At 34.2% G+C, this 20,985-nt stretch overlaps 1 non-coding gene across 1 annotated transcript; it reads left to right on the top strand.

Annotated features, from left to right (window-relative positions):
* The first annotated feature begins 6,195 nt into the window (after window positions 1-6,195).
* Window positions 6,196-6,302, top strand: LOC133820241 (small nucleolar RNA R71). The gene has a single exon (XR_009886666.1). It is a non-coding gene; the product is annotated as a small nucleolar RNA R71 (small nucleolar RNA).
* The last annotated feature ends 14,683 nt before the right edge of the window (window positions 6,303-20,985 follow it).

Genomic DNA, 20,985 nt, shown 5'->3' with positions numbered 1-20,985 from the left:
CAAGCATCACACTTAGAGGGAAGCCATTCATACTCCACCAACTATTCAACTAATTGATCCCTTTCATTGATAAAAGAAATAGATTTCAGAGGAGGATCCGAAATCTCCATATCCACCAATATCCTTGCATATTTCACCATCGATCTACTTTGCGTCACTTTATCCACCATAACCGGCCTCCCAATAGTGCTCACCATAGCATTGAGACTATTTTTTCCCCAGTATTGCAAACCAAACCATTCAGCCTAATCCAAACCGGCACCGACTTGACCATTCTCACAGAGTCCATATCTGACGTCCAAGGACGAAGAACCATCGGTTTTTTATCAAAATGTATGACTCCCGTTTCCAAAATCAGATCTCGAGTTGCTTCATCCCTGAAGTTAACAAGGGTAAAACCTGAGTGCATTCTTACAATCTTATCAACACCTAAGCTGCCCCAAATTCTCTTGACAAACCCCTCAAACACTCTAAAGGGTGGGTTAGCTCCCAGCACAATGCATACAATAGCATTCTTCCATAACGAAGCTTCAGTCTCCACCTCCTCCATGTCTAAACGGCCCACAATTTGGTCACCCATTTTCAGAGGTTCAGTGTAATTCAGACGAGTAGAAGGGGTAAGAACCTGGTTCGACTTAAACTTACTCCATACATCCTTAGCCGACCTCTGAAATTCAGATCCCTCAGCCTCCTCAGCCCAACTCACTGAATTGGGAGAGGAACGATTCACATTTCCAACATGATTCAATTCTACACCACGTTCCAACTTCAACTCGTCGCACGGGTCATGAAATTCGTCATCAGGAATCAGAACAGGTACCTCTTCTTGGATCGAAGGGAGGTCTTCCACCACCTCATCGGAAACCACCACCGGCTTCGATAAACCTTTCTTCTTCCGAGCCATGGGAAGAGAGAGAGAAATATCACACGCCTGACATCCAATATTATTGCATATGGATATTATGCTAAATAATATAATTCAACTGAGAATGTCTATATTGGACATGAGGGTTAATTTTCCCACCAATTTCCAATAGTGAATCCTCAACCATAACAGCCGCTACATTTTCCGCTTGCATCCTCTGGTTGAACAGCCTTGGCATGCTGACGATGATGCGGTCTTTGTTCCTCAAGAGCAGGAACTACTATAGGTGAAAAATAACCATAAAAAACACTTCAAGTAATAATACCTTGCACCCGTCCTTTAACATCAATCTGATGCACCGAAACCCCATAAGTTTCACACAGGTCTATCATAAGGGATTCATGCCCTAATCTGCCAGTTGACGTGAGCCGAAAAATAAACCCAATACTATTTCTAAGTTTTTTTCCCACATAAATTTGCATCCCCTTCATGATTGCATAAACCATAAGCAATCGGTCTGTAGCAATATCCAAAAAATTTGATGAAGGGATCAACTGAGCACTCACAAAATATAAGAACGCACACGCTATTCGGATTAGCTGACGCCTATACATGTGTTTGGGCTCATCATGAGTATAAGTAACCCTAGCCCCAGGACAACCAATGTACTATGCCATCTTCTCATAATTAATTTTAGTGTGTAAGAACATATTATACTCATCTTGCTCATTCAGATAAGAGTGAAGCTCATAAAAATTGTTAAACGTCCCAGCACTACCCTGTACCTGCTTCCCCCTAACAAAACATGTATTATTTTCTTGCTCATGCCAGTTTGCATAAAACTCATACACCAGAGAGACATTTGGTTTAGGAATGCCCTCAACATTTATCAATGACTGCCAACCTCTAACTTGAAGTATATCCCAAATAGGCCCATAGGTTGGGTCATTAAAGGGCAAATTCCGATAATCCATTCCTCGCTCTAGGACTAAACTCCGCTTTCTTAATCGCTCATGTCTATCTTAAGCTTCTTTACTTACAAACCTCGACCTATGAAAAGAAATCGCCCCCTTGAAGACGACGCACCACGACTCGATCTCTTAGGTCCCATTACACTTCTTAACACTTAAATTCTACAAAAATTTGACAACACCTCCCATTGTTTTCTTCACTTCCCCAAATCAACAAAACACAACAAATCTTACAAATAATCTTCCCAAACAAACAATCAATACCCAACTAGACAATAGAGCCTCTTAACAACCCAATTCACAATAATACACTTCAAAAACACTAAAATATCAAGATATTAAGAGAGAATCATTTAGCCACAATGAAAAATGATGAAAGATACTCCCAAGTCCTCAAGCTTTCCAAAGATTGCAAAATCTCCCCCAAAATTTGAATTTAGGGTTTATGAATGGAAAAAATGAGGTGTAGAGGAGATTTAGGCTAAAGTAATGGTGGAAAAGTGATTGAAGAATGTTTATATGAGGATTATTAGAGGTTTTAGGGAGAGATTTGATGGTTTGGCCTGAAAAAATGGTGAATTGGAGGGTGGGAGTTCAAAATTTGTAGAGAGAAAGTGATGAAGTGAAGGGAATACTCTAAAAAAAATTAGGTTAAAGCAATTTCTCGAGGAAGTGTTGCGGCGCATAAAGTGTAGCGTCGCAACCCGTGTCATTTTCTGGGTTAAATTCTGGAGATGCGCGCCGCGGCTCAATGTTAGGACGTCGTAGCGCCTGGGCACTGACAAAATTCCTCAGCTCTCTATTTGTGCACGTGTTGCGACTCAAATAGGTTCCTGCATAAAACTTCATTTTTTAAAATAGTTTTATAGTTTTCACGAATTCCACAATTCTTATTTACAATCTACAGTCTAAAGGTCCAAAATTCTAAAGAAAAACTAAATCAACATAAAAATTTAACACCAAACAAAAACAACAAAAAATATTTGTCCAATTAAAATAAAAGAACAAAAAAATAAAAAGAACTTGGGATGCCTCCTAAATAGCGCTGTCATTAGCGTCATTTAGCCGAACGCTTGCTTCTTCTTCACAAAGGTTGTAGCTGGATGATGGTCTTGACTATATCAATAGGACCACCCAAATATGGCTTTACTCTCTGCCTGTTCACCTTAAATATTTCTTGATCTTTTCCTTGCAACTCCACTGCCCTATAAGGAAATACTTTAACCATAATAAATGGCTTTGACCATCTTGACTTCAATTATCCTGGGAACAACTTCAACCTAGAATTGAACAATCACACTTGCTGCCCGGGTTGAAACTCCTTGCATACAAGATTTTTATCATGCCAAGATTTAGTACACCTTTTATAGATCTTAGCATTCTCATAGACCTCATTACAAAACTCGTCCATCTCATTCAACTCCAAAGACCTATGATATCTTGCTGCTTTGGTATCCCATATTCAACTGTTGGGAAAAACTTATACAGGATCTTTATTTATTTTCATGTAGATCTAATATTAATCAAATTAATATGAGATAACCTAGAACATGTTTCTAAAATTGAATTCAAAGAGAAACAATGAAAAGAATACTTACAGTATACGCCGCAGAATGAATGAATCATTCCTTCAGTTTCTCTAACCCTTGTATCCTTTCTGTCGTAGAGTATTATCAAGAAACTAAACCGATCTTCAATTTTCTTCACAGTCTTCCAAAGTCTCCTTAGAATCACCTAGACTAGAGTGGGAAATTCTCAACACATGAGATAGATACAGAAAGAAGAAGAGAAAATAACAAAGAGACTTAGAAAAGGACTTGTGTTTACAGAGAATCTAAATACTATCAGAAAATATGACTTGTGACTTGTGTTTTCTTCTCTCACTTAGCACTCATTTTTCTAGACTCAATTAGGCCATTTAATTTAATTAAAAAATCAATAAAATAATAGCCAATTAACAGCCCTAGGTCGAAATTATCATGGGCTTTAGGCCCGTGAAATTTCCCATTTGACTATAAGCTCATTGGACTTAAAATCAAGGCATGTATTATTTTATATTGATTTAATTATTTAAATCCTTTATGAAATTAATTATTTATAATTTGAACATTGATTTAAACTTATTTATTAATTTCGATACCAAATTATTTTAATTAATAAATATGCCCTAATTTCTCTTCTCTTCTCAAAATTACACAACTCTGTGAAACTATCCAAAATTGACCTGGTCAACTTTGATAATTCTAGTTGATAATTAAATCATTCAATTGAGACTATCTAGATGATTTTATCCAAGGTACAGTGGGGACCATGGGCCTATGAAATCAAGCTCCAATAAGTTATCATAAAACTAACAAATAAACTTACTAACTTATTAATTCCTCGTGACTCCGCTAAAGACTCAGAATTGCACTTGTGAATTCATAGAACGCTCTATAAGCAATATAAATACGTTATCAATTATCCATTGTTATAACCATAATTATCACTCAATCCTCTATAGATGATCTACAATGAGATCGGACTAAAATACTATTTTACCCCACATTGTATTTTATCCTTAAAACACTTATTCCTTGTAAATGATATTTCAGTAAACTAACATTAATTACTGAAATGAGATCTCTATCATTTAGCACCCTGAACCAAACTAAAAGGAAACCATCATTCCACTTCTTCATCAAAAGCTATAGATGTTCATATCTATGATTAACACTCCCACTCAATTATACTACCGAGTTCCCATGATGTAAGTATGGGCTAGTCCGTAGGGTAATCTGGTAACGAACAAGTCAAAGAACTCAAACAATACAATTAGTTAGACTACTAACCACTCAGAATTGAGATTGAATTGACCTTATGTCAACTATATGATATGACTAGAATAGATAATAACGGTATGTTTTCTTATCCTATCAACTGTCAATATCGGTCCTGTCCGATGTAACAAATACATCTGATCCTATCTACTTTGCTAATGTTCTGGAAAGAACATAACACTGCAATGTGTAAGTAGATCATATCGTAGATTGGCAATTCAGTGCAAATCATGTGCATTGACTAATCTTAGGACAAACTTATTTTTAACATATAATCATATTTATATTCCATTGTGATTACGTCACTATAAATATGATTAGCTATATGCTCGGGATTTAATAGAAGTTTATATTAAACAATAATCATGAAAATAAAACACGTGAGCAAAGTGATTGACCAAGTCAAAAAATTATTTCTATTATTTTATTGATAATAAATGAGATTACAAAGAAATTGGATTTTAATTAGGGCATAAAACCCTAACAAGGATCTCCTTCATAAACTTTACATACATAGGCATCTATTCTAGTGCTTTAGCAAAAGCAATGTTAATGTGTAGCTTCTTGAACACCTCTAAAAAATTCACAAATTATTTATCTAAATTCTACTTACGGAGTCTTTATGGATACAGAATCTTTATATGATGCTCAATGCTCACTAGTGGTACCCATTTTCTTTACTAAGCCTTTAATAACCTTCTCTTCGCTAGAATTATTCTCTGCTATGCCTTGTTCCTTTTTCTCCTGACCCATCTCCTCTGATTGAGTTCTCTTGGGCTCCTCATACTGTTTTCCACTTCTCATGGTGATGGCTTGGCACTGTTCTTTAGGATTCACATCAGTAGTGCTAGGTAGATTTATTTGAGCTCTATTCGTCATCAAAGTGGCAAACTTCCCTATTTGAGTCTCCAAACTCCTTATAGATGCCCTTGCCTCTTTCATGAATTGGTTCAATGAATCACGTTGTGCTTCATGTTGTTTCATGGGCATTGGTTGTTGTGGTGGTCACTTTTGTGGTTGATAAAAGCCCGGCGAAGGTTGTTGATACGATTATTGAGTGGGTTGATTATTTGTCCAAGAAAAATTTGGGTGGTTCTTCCAACCTTTGTTGTATGACATGGACAGAGGGTTATTGTTTTGTCATTGGTAATTTCCTATAGCTTGCACATCTTCAATGGGCATGTCATTCATATCTAGGACATGGAACTAATTCAGTGGATGACCGCTACCACCTGCCTCACATAAATTATGTACTTGCATGGCTTGGGATGGAAGATTGGTATGTTGTAATTGTTTCTCTAAAGCTACCACTTGTGCTATTAGCTTGGAAATTGCATGCAATTCAATCATACCATCCTTCTTCTTTGGCTGTCCTCTTTCAGTTGGCAACTGGTAGTTATTCATTATCATCTCCTATAGCAATTCATACGCTTCATTAGCACTTTTTCTCATGAACGTACCTCCTGCTGCAACATTTATTACGATATGAGTAGTACCATTCAACCCATTATAAAAGTTATGAACTAGCATCAACTTCTCTATACCATGATGTGGGCACTTCCTTAACAACTCTTTAAATCTTTCCCATGAATCATACAATGATTCCCCTTCTGTCAGGTAGAAATTATTAATTTCCCCTCTCAACTTTCCAGCTTTTGCTGGAGGGAAAAATTTTGCTAAGAACTTCTAGGCTGACTCCTCCCATGTTGTGATAATATTAACTTGCAGTAAAATTAGCCAAGTCTTTGCTCATTCTCATAGAGAAAATGGAAATAATCTAAGTCTAATTTCATCGTCACTCACCCCCATTGATCTTAAACGTTGCACATAGCTCCAGGAAATTGGCTATGTGCAAATTAGGATCTTCCGTAGGCAATCCCCCAAACTGAACAATAGACTGCACCATTTGTAATATTGTTGGCTTGATCTCAAAATTATTAGCAGCTATAGTGGGGTGTCTGATGCATGAATGTACTCCTGTGACAGTAGGAAGTACATAGTCTTTAAGCATCCTTGGTCCTCATTCCACTGGAACCTCTACAATATTTGGAATATTATTAACATTAGTAGCATTGTTTGCTGCATTTCCTTGATTAGTAGCCATGGCAAAATCCACCCTTCTCTTTATCTTTCGGTTTTTTCTGCAAGTTCTTTCAATTTCAAGATCTACCAATATTAGTTCCTTTTGTCTACTTCGTCGCATATACCAATAATTCCTAAAAACACAATACAGCCACAAACGGAATGAGTACTAAAAATAAAAACAAATTTAGAATAAAAATAAACTATATGATATTAATAATACAGTCCCCGGCAACGACGCCAAAAACTTGTTGTAGAAATTATGTATGCATGTATACGCAATCTTAACAAGTAATAAAATAAAAAGAAAAGTATCGTTCCCACGAGGACTGTTACTTATTATAAAAACTTGATCTTGATTCAAATTGATTGACAATTAATAAATTTTGAATTTATAAAACTAAATCACTAAAACAATAAATTAGAACAATAGAGAACTCAAAACTTAGGGGTGTTCGTGGCGCGGTTGGTGCGGTTTTTCTCTAATTTTTTGGACCGCACCGCATATGCGGTTTGAACAATTTTTCAAACCGCAACCCGCACCGCATAGACCTCAAACTGCATAAACCGCACCGCAAAAATGCAGTGTGGTGCGGTGCGGTTTTAGCGGTTTATACCTATTGCCAAATAATTTAATAATTAAATATTATAATTAAGAAAGACTCATAATAAATCTCATTACCATAGAGTGTTTAACAAAATAATTAAATTTACAACATGCTAATAAACTTTAAGCAAAACAATAAAAATATAACAAACTAATAACAAATAAAAAATATAATATAAAAGTAAATATTATTTTAATTAAGGAGGAATATCTTTAGATTGAAGTAGAATATGTGTTAGCATCCTATGAAACATTATATTTCTTTCTAGATATTGTGTATATTATATTATACTATATAAATATTTATGCATTAACTTTAAATTAAATAAAATTAAAAAACAATATAAAAAAGTTAATATATATAATGATGCGGTGCGGTGTGGTTTGAACTGCATTTATAAAATTTAAAACCGCAAACCGCACCGTACCGCACGGTTTGGCAAAAATACAAATCGCAACCGCACCGAGAAGGGTTCTAAACCGCAAATTGCGGTGTGGTGTGGTGCGGTGTGGGCGGTTTTATGAACACCCCTATCAAAACTAAATATTAATTCAATGGATTAAGAATTAGGGTTATTAACTTCATCAACTATCCACTTATTTGTGCCAAGGCTCAAATACGGGAGTGTCGCGGCTCAAATAAGTTCCTGTAGAAAACTTCATTTTTTTTAATAGTTTAATAGTTTTCACAAATTCCACGATTCATATTTACAATCTAAAGTCTAAAGGTCCAAAATTCTAAAGAAAAACTAAATCAACATAAAAATTTAAAACCAAATAAAAACAACAAAAAATATTTGTCCAATTAAACTAAAAGAACAAAAAACTAAAAAGAAGTTGGGATGCCTCCCAAATAGCATTGTTGTTGATGTTAGTTAGTTAGACGCTTGCTTCTTCTTCAAAAAGGTTGTAGCTAGATGATGGTCTTGACTGTATCAATAGAACCATCCAAATATGGCTTTACTCTCTGCCCCTTCACCTTAAACGTCTCTTGATCCTTTCCTTACAACTCCACTGTCCTATACGAATATAATTTAACCACAGTAAATGGTCCTGACCATCTCAACTTCAATTTTCCTGGGAACAACTTCAACCTAGAATTGAACAATCACACTTGCAGCCCAGGTTGAAATTGTTGGGAAAACTTAAACATGATCTTTATTTTTTTTCATGTAGATCTAATATTAAACAAGTTAATATGAGACAACCTAGAACATGTTTCTAAAATTAAATTCAAAGAGAAATGATGAAAAGAATACTTACATTATATGCAGCGGAATAATACAGTCCATTCTTCAGTTTCGCTAACATTTGTATCCTTTCTGTCGCAGAGTATTACCAAGAAATTGAACCAATTTTCAATTTTCTTTACAACCTTACAAAGTATCCTTAGAATCACCTAGACTAGATTGGGCAATTATCAACACATGAGATAGATACAGAGAGAAGAAAAGAAAATAACAATGAAGCTTAGAAAATGAATTATGTTTAGAGAGAATCTAAAACCTATCAGAAACTTGTGTTTTAGAAATCTAAACTTGTGTTTTCAACTCTCTCTTAGCATTCCTTTTATAGACTCAATTAGGTCATTTATTTAATTAAAAACTAAATAAAATAATAGCCAATTAACAGCCCTAGGTTAAAATTATAAAGGGCTTTGGGCCCATGAAATTTTTCATTTGATTATAAGCATGTTGGACTTAAAATCAAGGCCTGTATTATTTTCCATTGATTTCATTAATTAAATAATTATTCACATCCTTTATCAAATTAATTATTTATAATTTTAACCTTGATTTAAAATTATTTATTAATTTAGATACCAATTTATATTAATTAATAAATCTGCCCTAATTTCTCTTTTCTTCTCAAAATTACATAACTCTTTGAAACAATCCAAAATTGACCTGGTCAACTTTGATAATTAAATCAATTAATTGAGACTATCTAGATGATTTTATCAAAGGTACAATGGGGACCATGGGCCTATGAAATCAAACTCCAATAAGTTATCATAAATCTAACAAATAAATTTACTAACTTATTAATTCCTCGTGACTCCACTAAAGACCCGAAAATGCACTCATGAATTCATTGAACGCTCTATAAGCAATATAGATATGTTATAAATTATCCATTGTGACAACCATAATTTTCATTCAATCCTCTATAGACGGTCTATAATGAGATAGGACTAAAATACCGTTTTACCCCTCATTGTATTTTATCCTTAAAACACTTAGTTCCTTGTAAATGATATTTTAGTAAACTAACATTAATTACTGAAATGAGATCTCTATTATTTAGCACCTTGAACCAAACTAAAAGGAAACCATCATTCCACTTCTTCATCAAGCTATAGATGCTCATATCTATGATTAACACTCCCACTCAATTATACTACTGAGTTCCCATGATGTAAGTGTGGGCTAGTACGTAGGGTAAGTTGGTAACGAACAAGTCAAAGAACTCAAACAATACAATTAGTTAGAATACTAACCACTTAGAATTGAGATTGAATTGACCTATGGTCAACTATAAGATATGACTAGAATAGATAATAACGGTATGTTTTCTTATCCTATCAACTGTCAATATCGGTCCTGTCCAATGTAACAAATACATCTGATCCTATCTACTTTGCTAAGGTTCTGGAAAGAACATAACACTGCAATGTGTAAGTAGATCATATCGTAGATTGGTAAGTCAGTGTAAATCTTGTGCATTGAATAATCTTAGGACTAATGTGATTATGTCACTATAAATACGATTAGCTATATGCTCAGGATTTAAAATAAGTTTATATTAAACAAATAATCATGAAAATAAAACATGTGAGCAAAGAGATTGACCACGTCAAAAAAAAAAGATTTCTATTCTTTTGTTGATAATAAATGAGATTACAAATAAATTGGATTTTTATTAGGGCATAAAACCCCAACAAAATCCCACTAGCACTAATTGAAACTAATGCCTTAATTCTACTAATCCCATTTCCTTGATATCCTTATCAAATGTAGCTTATAGTAGTGTCTTTGTAAACAGATCCACAAGATTGTCTTCAGATGCAAACACCGTAACCTTCACATCTCCCCTGGCCACATATTCTCGAATTACGTGATACTTCCTTTCTATGTGCTTACACCTCTTGTGACTATGAGATTCTTTCGAGTTGGCTATTTCTCTTGTATTGTCACAAAACAACACAAGTGGTTTATCCATTTTTGGAATAACACCAAGATCCGAATAGAACTTCTTCAGCAATACTACTTCCTTAGTTGCTTGTGACGCGGCTATGTACTCAGCCTCCATGGTGTAATTTGAGATTGCAGATTGCTTTAAGCTTCTCCATATCACAACTCCACCCCCAAGAGTAAACTCCATTCAAGAAGTAGACTTCCTGTCATCGACATCAGTCTGAAAATCTAAATTGGTATAGCCTATATGGTTCAAAACACCACCCTTGTAGACTAACATATAATCCCTCGTCCGCCTTAAATACTTCAGGATATGCTTGACTGCAATCCAATGTTCTGGTCCTGGGTTTGACTGATACCTGCTCACTACTCCCACTGCATACCAGATATCTAGTCTAGTACACAACATGGCATACATCAGACTTCCAACTGCAGATGCGTAAGGAACTTTTCTCATTGCATCTTCCTCTTTAGGAGTCTGGGGAGACTGCTTCTTTGAAAGATGAATTCCATGGTAGGACGATAAATGTCCTTTCTTGGAATTTGTCATTGAGAAATGATCAAGCACTTTATCAATGTAAGCTTCTTGAGATAGAGCTAAGAGTATGTTCTCTCTATCCCTAATGATCTGGATACCTAGAACATAAATTGCTTCACCCAAATCCTTCATCTAGAAGTGAATGCCCAGCCAATTCTTCACATCTGAAAATTTCTTAACATTGTTTCCAATGAGTAAGATATCATCTATGTAAAGAACAAGGAATACCAATATTTGATTTTCCTTTAGTTGGTAAACACAAGGCTCATCAATATTTTGTTCAAAGCCATAGGTTTTGATTATTTCATCAAACCTAATGTTCAATGAACGAGAAGCTTGCTTAAGTCCATAGATGGACCAATTCAACTTGCAAACTTTTCCTTCTTGTCCAGCTACTTTAAATCCTTCTGGAAGATCCATATAAATGACTTGGTGAAGCTTACCATTAAGAAAAGTTGTCTTGACGTCCATTTTCCAGATCTCATAGTCGAGAGCAACTGCTATTGATAGAAAGATGCGAATGGACTTGAGCATGGCTATCGGACTAAAAGTTTCCTCATTGTCCACGCCTTCTCTTTGGGCATAACCCTTTGCCACTAATCGACCTTTATAAGTCTTGATATTTCCATCAACACCTCGTTTCTTCTTATAGATCCACTTGCAACCAATGGCCATAAAGTCACTAGGTGCTTCCACAAGATCATAGAAGAATTTTGAGTACATGGACTCGATATCCTGTTTCATGGCTTTGAGCCATAGTTCCTTTTTAGGGCTAGTCATTGCCTATTTGAAAGACAATGGATCATCATCATTAGTGTCACCAACAAACATATTGGTTTCACCATCCATACCATAACAAACTGGGTTCCTAGAAACCCTCCAACTACGACGAGGTTCTGTGACTGTTTGCTCAAGAACAGTGGTACTTTCTTCATTTAAATCGACTTGAATCGGTTGGACATGAGGAGTGGGAATTTCATCATCAACTCACGTTGCAAATGATGGAACAGTGGTTGGAGTCAATTCTTTAACCATCTCCTCTAAAACTACTTTGCTGCGTGGTTTGAAGTTTTGGACATAGTCATTTTCCAGAAAAGTAGCATTCGTAGAAGTAAACACTTTCTTTTCTGAATGACTACAGATAAGTCTGCCCCACGTACCTTTAGGATAACCAAAAAACATGCAATCTCTTTTTTGACCATAGGTTTGAAGTTGGGATTTTATGCCCTAATTAAAACTCAATTTCTTTGTAATATCATTTATTATCAATAAAATAATAGAAATCATTTTTTTGACTTGGTCAATCACTTTGCTCACATGTTTTATTTTCATGATTATTTGTTTAATATAAACTTCTATTAAATCTCGAGCATATAGCTAATCGTATTTATAGTGATGTAATCCCAGTGGAATATAAATATGATTATATGTTCAATTATAAGTTGTCCTAAGATTAATCAGTGCACATGATTTGCACTGACTTGCCAATCTACGATATGATCTACTTACACATTGAGTGTTATGTTCTTTCTAGAACGTTAGCAAAGTAGATAAGATCGGATGTATGTGTTACATCGGACAGGACCGATATTGAAAATTGATAGGATAAGTAAACATATCGTTATTGTCTATACTATTCATATCATATAGTTGACCGTAGGTCAATTCAATCTCAATTCTAAGTAGTTAGTATTCTAACTGATTGTATTATTTGAGTTCTTTGACTTGTTCGTTACCAGCTTACCCTACGGACTAGCCCATACTTACATCTTGGGAACTCAATAGTATAACTGAGTGGGAGTGTTAATCATAGATATGAACATCTATAGCTTCTGATGAAGAAGTGAAACGATTGGTTCCTTTTAGTTTGGTTCAAGGTGCTAAATGATAGAGATCTCATTTCAGTAATTAATATTAGTTTACTGAAATATCATTTACAGGGAACTAAGTGTTTTAAGGATAAAATACAATGAGGGGTAAAACGGTATTTTAGTCCCATCTCATTGTAGACCATCTATAGAGGATTGAGTGACAATCATGGTTGTAACAATGGATAATTAATAACATATCTATATTGCTTATAGAGCGTTCTATGAATTCAAGAGTGCAATTCCGAGCCTTTAGTGGAGTCACGAGGAATTAATAAGTTAGTAAGTTTATTTGTTAGATTTATGATAACTTATTGGAGCTTGATTTCATAGGCCCATGGTCCCCACTATACCTTAGATAAAATCATCTAGATAGTCTCAATTAATTGATTTAATTATCAAAGTTAATCAGGTCAATTTTGGATAGTTTCAAAGAGTTACGTAATTTTGAGAAGAAAAGAGAAATTAGGAAAAATTTATTAATTACGATAAATTGGTATCTAAATTAATAAATAAGTTTAAAGCAAGGTTCAAATTATAAATAATTAATTTGATAAAGGATTTGAATAATTATTTAATTAATTAATTCAATAGAAAATAATATAGGTCTTGATTTTAAGACTAGTGGGTTTATAATCAAATGAGAAATTTCACGGGCCTAAGGCCCATGATAATTTTGACCTAGGGCTGTTAATTGTCTATTATTTTATTACTTTTTTAATTAAATAAATGACCAAATTTAGTCTATGAAAGTAATGTTAAGAGAGAGTTGAAACCAACAATTCAGATTTCTGAAACACAAGTTTCTGATAGGTTTTAGATTCTCTGTATACATAAGTCCTTTTCTAAGCCTCATTATTCTTTTCTTTTCTTCTCTCTACATCTATCTCATGTGTTGAGAATGCCCGCTCTAGTCTAGGTGATTCTAAGGATACTTTGGAAAGTTGTGAAGAAAATTGACGATCAGTTCAATTTCTTGGTAATTCTCAGCGACGGAATGGATACAAGGATTAGAGAAACAGAAGGAATGACTCTATTATTCCGCTGCGTATAATGCAACGACCCAAATTTACTAATAAGGCTTAAGGGCCTTGATTAGTGTGTCGTTGAGGGCATAAATGTAAATAATTATAATAAATTGTTGAGACCACATTATTATGTGGATATATTTGTAATCTGTGACTCGAGGCGATCTTAGTGAGCGGTTTAGCGAAAAAGTCACGGCGGGGATTTATACCCGACTCGGGGCGAGCCTGGGGATATTTCGGGGAATTTAGAGAATATATTGGGGTCTATTTTCATATTAAGGAATATAATTGGTGATTATTTAGGTGTCGGGAAGTAAGCGGTAAATATTAGAGATACTCGAGGAATTCGCGGGAATTGGGAACAAATGACCAGAATGCCCTTGGAAGGATTAAGAGCTTAAATTTAATGGGAGGGTATCATGGTCATTTGGCTTATAAGGGATAAAAATTAAGTACTGTTTTGGATTTATGCCTTAGTGGATTTTGTAGAAAGTGTTGAAAGTCTGAAGAAAAGAAAGAAAAGAAAGAAGAGAAGGAAAAGGAAAGAAGGGAAAAGCAGGGAAATTCTCATGAACGGTTTGGGTCTTCTTTGTCAATTTCTTCTAGAAATTTGGGGCTAAAATCTAGAGGAGCTTTAGGCTAAGACTATGTACTTGGGATCTTGATTAGGTTGGGGAATTAGTTGAGGTTGTTCATCATTTGAGGTAAGATTTTGAGGTTAATATTCAGTTCTTGGTATTGGTGTTGAATTGGTTTTCTAAGCAGAGTTTTTGTGGGAATTCTAGGGAATTAAACCTAAGAGTTTGAGGAGGTGAAGGCTAATCAAGTGTGGAAGACAACCTAGGCTGAGCTCATCCATCAAAGGTAAGAAACTCTAGCTTCAGGCTTTGTGATTTCTGTTGTTTTGCTGAGATTTTGAGCTCTAGGTTCAGCCATGGTGAATTTTGTGTTTTGGGGTGCATGTGATTGAATTGTTTATGGTTAGGTTGTTTGGGATGAGTTGAGGATGTTGGGAGGCTTGTTTTGAAGTTTGGTTGAGTTTTGGAAAGGTTTGGCTCGAGGAAGTTCGAAGAGGAGAGAACTGGGTAGTGTCTGATTGTGACTAGTGCTGTAGTGCTAGCCTTAAGGCGCTACAACGCTAGGCTTTGGCATCTGGGGGCCAGAAGGCTCTCCTTGTAGCACTAGAGCGCTCTCCTTAGGGCGCTGTAGCGCTACCCTATTCCCAAAAATGGGTTTTTGGGTTATTTCTAAGGGTTTTTGCCCGGGGGCTCGGGGTTTGATTCCACCACCCGGTTTGGTGGAATTAGGGCTTCCCGAGGCTAGGTTTTGGATTTGAGGTTTGGTGATGATTCTGATCTATGGCTGTGACTAGGTGTATGCTAGGGCTCGGACGGGATCTTGCTTGAGGATCGATTTGAACAATGCTATCAAAATCTAAAGGTAAGAAAACTGCACCCGGTTATGTATTTGTGATGGGACTAAGAGCTCCCTATATCTGTATGATGTCATAGATGGTATTATGCCATGGGACATGTGATAAATGGCCTAAGGCTTCCGTTAATAATACTTGCGCACAGGGCGTGGCTCGACCACTGGTAGCTGAGGACAGCTTAATATTCACTGAGCTCGGTTTAAGCGGGCCGGAGTCAATGGGATAAATAGAGGGTGCAGCCTAAGGGCGTTAACCCTGGTTATCATATGTGAATTGATTATTGATATGAAATGATGTACTTGGTATGCTGAATACTTGAATAACATGAATATTTGGACTGTTGAGTACATGTTTACACTGTATGAGTTATCTGGTTGTTTGCTTAATGATTATGCTTTATTATGGTGTTTTCTTGCTGGGCCTTGGCTCACGGGTGCTACGTGGTGCAAGTAAAGGCAAGGGCAAGTTGGACCAGTCCTGAGATGGAGAGCTTAGAGGCTAAATGTACATAGTCAGCTGATCAGCCACCACGACTGAGGAGTGATACAGGACGAGAAAAGATTAATTCACTGTTTTGTCTTAGAGTGGCTAATAACTGTATTTTTAATCCTGAAATTTTGTAGACTATCTTTTAACTTTACTACTTTTGGGATCCCATGTAAAGAAAATATTTGTTTATAAGAAACGAAGCTTTTGAGACCAAAATATTTCAACCCTAGTTCAACTGTAGTTTCAGTAACACGTTGCAAATTAAATGACTTGATTAGCAAGTCTTGCACCTTTATAAACACACAGTGTAATGGTCTTGGCTATCCAGGGCGTTACATATAATGTAAGTATTCTTATCGTTATTTCTCTTTGAATTCAATTTTAGAAACATGTTCTCGGTTGTCTCATACTAACATGTTTAATGTTAGATCTACAAGAAAATAAATAAAGATCTTGTATAAGTTTTCCCAACAACTGGCCTCAGAGCCTTTGGTAATCTTTATTTTCATGCATGAACATGTTAAAATTGAATTATTTGATATGTTTGAATAATTGGATGGATTTCATGATTTATGAAGCATATTGAATTCTATGTGATTATTATCCATTTTCAGGTTATTTTATTGTGTTTTCTATGCCATAATTTTTTTTATATGATTTATTTTGTGTAAAACATGGTAAAAATTAATTAGAAACATTTTTTGTTTGAAAAATTGCACACAAAAAAATTCTGAAATTTTTTGGCCTGGCTGCCCATGCGTGCGCGCACTAGCGCGCACACCCGCGCTTGCACCTACTGCCTACACGCGTCCCAGTGTGCACTAATTCCCCTACGCACACGCGTTCTCAGCAGCCATGCGATGAACAATACACATGGTACTGTTCATCACAACTTTTTTTTAAAAAAATAAAAAATATGAAATTGATTATTTATAATCAAAGCAAAAATATCATATTTATTTTATCATTTTGAATTGTTTTTTAAAAATAAGATATTTTTGTTTATTGAGATTTAAATAATTAGATATTTTCTACGAAAATTCAAATTCAAATTAAAAAAAAATGAACAAATTAATTTTAATTCTTTTATTATATTAAAATATTATAATTAAGATATCAGATATTTAAGATATTTTCTTTTAAATACTTATTGAATCTTTATTTTAATATATAAATATATGTTTATTCTATAGTTTTTAATATTTAAATTATTTGAAATTTGAAATTTGTTAGTTAGATATTTTTATGGATATTTGAATTTGTTTAACTGTTTTGAGATATTTTAGGGTTATTATAACTATTAATATTTTATTTTTTTAATGGTTAAAATATTAGCTAATAGTTGTAACAACACAAGATATTTTTTTAAAAACATTTAAGATATTGATTTTAAAGTTTAAAATTGGTTAAATTTTGAAAAATATCCTTTTTTCAACCAATTAATAAAATATATATTTTTTAAATGAGATTTAAATTAACTTTGGTTAATTGTTGATAAATCCTATTTAAATTAGATTAATATTTTTCAAATTAACCTAAACCAAGTTGATTGGTTATAAATGAGATCTAAATTAAATTTTGTTTATTGTTCATAAATTTCATTTAAATTGACTTATTTTTTGTAAAAATTTAATTAATTCAAATTTTTTTATAAATTCTAGAAAATTAATTGTGTTATTTTTGCAATACAATAAAATGCTGTTTTTTTTTTGTATAAATTCATAGACTTGCTCATATAGTAACATGATTAGGCCCATCCAATTATAACATGTCTGTTTGCACTATAAGTGGTATTTTTACAATTGGGATTAGATGCATATAGTGGCCCATATGTTTGCTTACTATATGGATTTTGCCAAATAAAATATTCATAAAATTATAGGTTTTATTTGGACCCATTAGAAAATGTAAAGTTTAAATTCCTCTATTGTGGGTGGTTTCACTTGTGAAGGCCCATTTGCTTTGCAGGACTATAGTAGGCCTAGTCAATTAATAAAATGAAGGTTTAAATTCCTGTCTTTTGGACCTTGTATGGAAGTAAGGGGGCCTTAGTAGTGGGAACGACATACTGGACCCAGCCCTCCTCCAGACAAGCCCAATTGTTAAGGCCAATTTGCCTGAGTTGAACCTAATTGTATAGGTTCATTATAATAGTTAAACCTAAATTTTGATTAGCAACAAATTAATTCTAATTCATTTGAATTTATTTCAATGTGCCGCTTTAGAATTAATAGAAAATTATAGGACTTTGGTTTTAAAAAAATGAACTTTTCAATTTTTCGGAGAACCATAATCATTAATTTTCGAAAATAAATAATAAAAGTATTATTTTTGAATCTATAATGAGCTTATTTTAAGAATTATATTCTATCTCCACCATTGGTTTAACAAGGTCAGTAGCTTAATGGGGTCTTGAGACGCTTTGATTCGTCCTCCTACGGAAGGTGTTCATTAGTTATTTTGACAAGCTTAAATTTCGAAAGATAGATAATTATAGGTCAAATTCTACTAGACTCACCCCTATGGTGACTACTAGGACTAAATCTATTGATTATCAAAAACATGAGTCTAGCTCATAAAATAAGAGATTTTGTTTTCTTATTTTGATTGAATTGTGGGTTGTTAATAATGATATCCATTATTAAATGAGTTTACAACTTTTTTTAACTAGTGGTATTTTGAACTCTCGCCAATCGAGACAAGGATATCACAGTTTAGTTAAAAACCTAAAGAAATAGAGATATGATTGTTTTCGGTATTTTTTTTCTCATATCTTACATATTTTTTTTGTATATGTTGTGTTATTTCTTCAAATTAGAGTGAATGGAAGTTTTATTGAGCAAAAGTGATTGATTTCTATTTTATTGATAATTGGTAGTTTTAAGTATGGTTGTGTCTACTCCTATCCTTTCTCAACTTTCGATGGAGAAACTCATTGGAGAAAACTTCCTTAAATGGAAGCAAAACATCAACATTGTGTTGATTTGTGACAACTCCAAGCTCATCATGACTGAGGAATCCCCGGAAGTTCCAGCTGAAGGAACTCCCAAGTTTGTGAGGGATAAGCATGAGCGTTGACAGGCAGCTAACAACAAGGCGCGGTACTACATGTTGAATAGCATGGTCGACACTCTCAATACAAAGATGGAGAATGTCGAGACGGCCTACAAAATCATGGATCAACTCCAAGATATGTTTGGTGTCAAGTCAGCGCAGACTCATTTTGAGGCCACAAAAAATATATCAATGCTCGAATGGCACCGTCTCAACACGTTCGTGATCACCTAATCAAAGTGACAAACTAATTTTAGGAATCTGAACTGCATGGAGCAACAATAGATGAGGAAACTCAAGTCGATTCGTCACCAACTATGTGTTGAATAGACTCAACTATGGTCTGACGCAGCTCATGAACGAGCTTCATACTTTTGAGTCTATCATGGGTTGACTAAGTAAAGGAGGAGAAAAGAAGACAACTACTACTATTGATGTTAATCCAGCTAAGGTTGAAGCTAACCTAGATTCATCTTCAAAAGCTTAAAACAAGGGGAAAGGTGGACAAAAATACAACCCCAATCCTGCAAAGGCTACAAAGACGAGTGCACAACCAAATGCACAGACGCCTAAGGGGAAGAATGTAGTGCACCAAATTTTTATTTTTAGTTATTAAAATTATTGTGTTTTATTTTATTTAATTGTTAAGTGTTGTGTTTTATTTTTATTTAATTGTTTTTTTGTTTAAATTAATTGTTAGAATTGTTTGGTAGAATTTTGTGAATTTATTTGTTAAATGTTATTTATTAATTTATTTTAAAAATGTGATTATGTGAGTTTTGGTTGAATGCACTAAGGTGCATGGTAGGTAGTGATGCACCCTAGTTATTGAGTGTGTGGTAGCATGGTACACGTGTGTAGAATTTTCTACACACTTATAGTTCCTTTTTATTAGATTTGATTTAAAATAATAATAAAATAAAAACAAAGGGGAAATAATGGTCCTGGACGTGTAGTGTGGTGGGAAATGAAGAGGATTATTCAATTTATTTTCTTAAGAAAATAAATTAAAATTGGAAGACAAATGTTATTTTGGGTAAGGGGATTAGTGACATTCCCTTTTAGATAGGTCCTTAATTTTGGAATTGATTTTTGACTTAATTAGAATAAATAATAAAGGGAAACTTACCAAGTATTTTATTGGGATTTTATGGGGGAATTAAAATAAAAAGGGAAGAGGAAAAATAAGAAGCCATTCTACACCTTGGGCTGCTGAATTCTAGAGAGAGAGAGAGAGGAGTAGTGTGAGCTAGAGAGAGAGAAGGAAGAAGAAGAGAAAGAAGAAGGTCTTGGGGAAAACTCTAGGTTTGTGTTCTTGATCCTCTTGTAATTTGATTCTCTACCTCTTCTTGTTTCTTTTTTTTTTCTGATGACTAAAACCCTATTTTCTTCTCTTGGTTGGATTGTTGTCGTCTTCTCTTCATGGGTTTCGAAAACCCTAGGCTTGAGCAAGGGGGATTATAGTTGTGGGTATTGGTTATCTTGTGTGTTCTCGATTTTACAATCAAGAGAGGTAATGGATCTCTAAACCTAGTGTTTGTTGTGTTTCTTGGGTTATGAAATTGATGGTTATATTTTATGTTGACGCACGAGGGAATTAACCTAGGCATGGGCGTGGGTGTTAATGTTGTTTTGGTATGATTCTTATGATTGAAATTCTCATAGTTATATTCATAGTATGTCCATGAAGTTTATTATTGATATATGGTGTAGATAATATGATGTTTATAATTTTCTATGATGGATGATGTTTTATGATTGTATACATGTGGGTTTCGACCTAAGTATGTCTATGGATTCCCCATGTTTTGTTATTTTATTGTGTCAATATGTTAGATCCATGTTCTAGGACCCTATGTAATCTTGGGTATAATAAATAATTAGGACTCTTGTTATTGAATCCATGAAACTTGGTAAATATGTTTATATGAATATGTATCAATAAGTTATTGTATGCATGAAAGATGATAGCAACATGATAGGATGTATGTGGAAGTAAATGAAAATTTGGTTTGATATTTAATTCATGAGGGTT

The sequence above is a fragment of the Humulus lupulus genome, chromosome 2 (assembly GCF_963169125.1).
Source record: "Humulus lupulus chromosome 2, drHumLupu1.1, whole genome shotgun sequence".
Classification (NCBI taxonomy): Eukaryota; Viridiplantae; Streptophyta; class Magnoliopsida; order Rosales; family Cannabaceae; genus Humulus; species Humulus lupulus.
The sequence above is the reverse complement of the archived record's forward strand: the minus strand, read 5'-3'. Positions and strand labels throughout refer to the sequence as shown.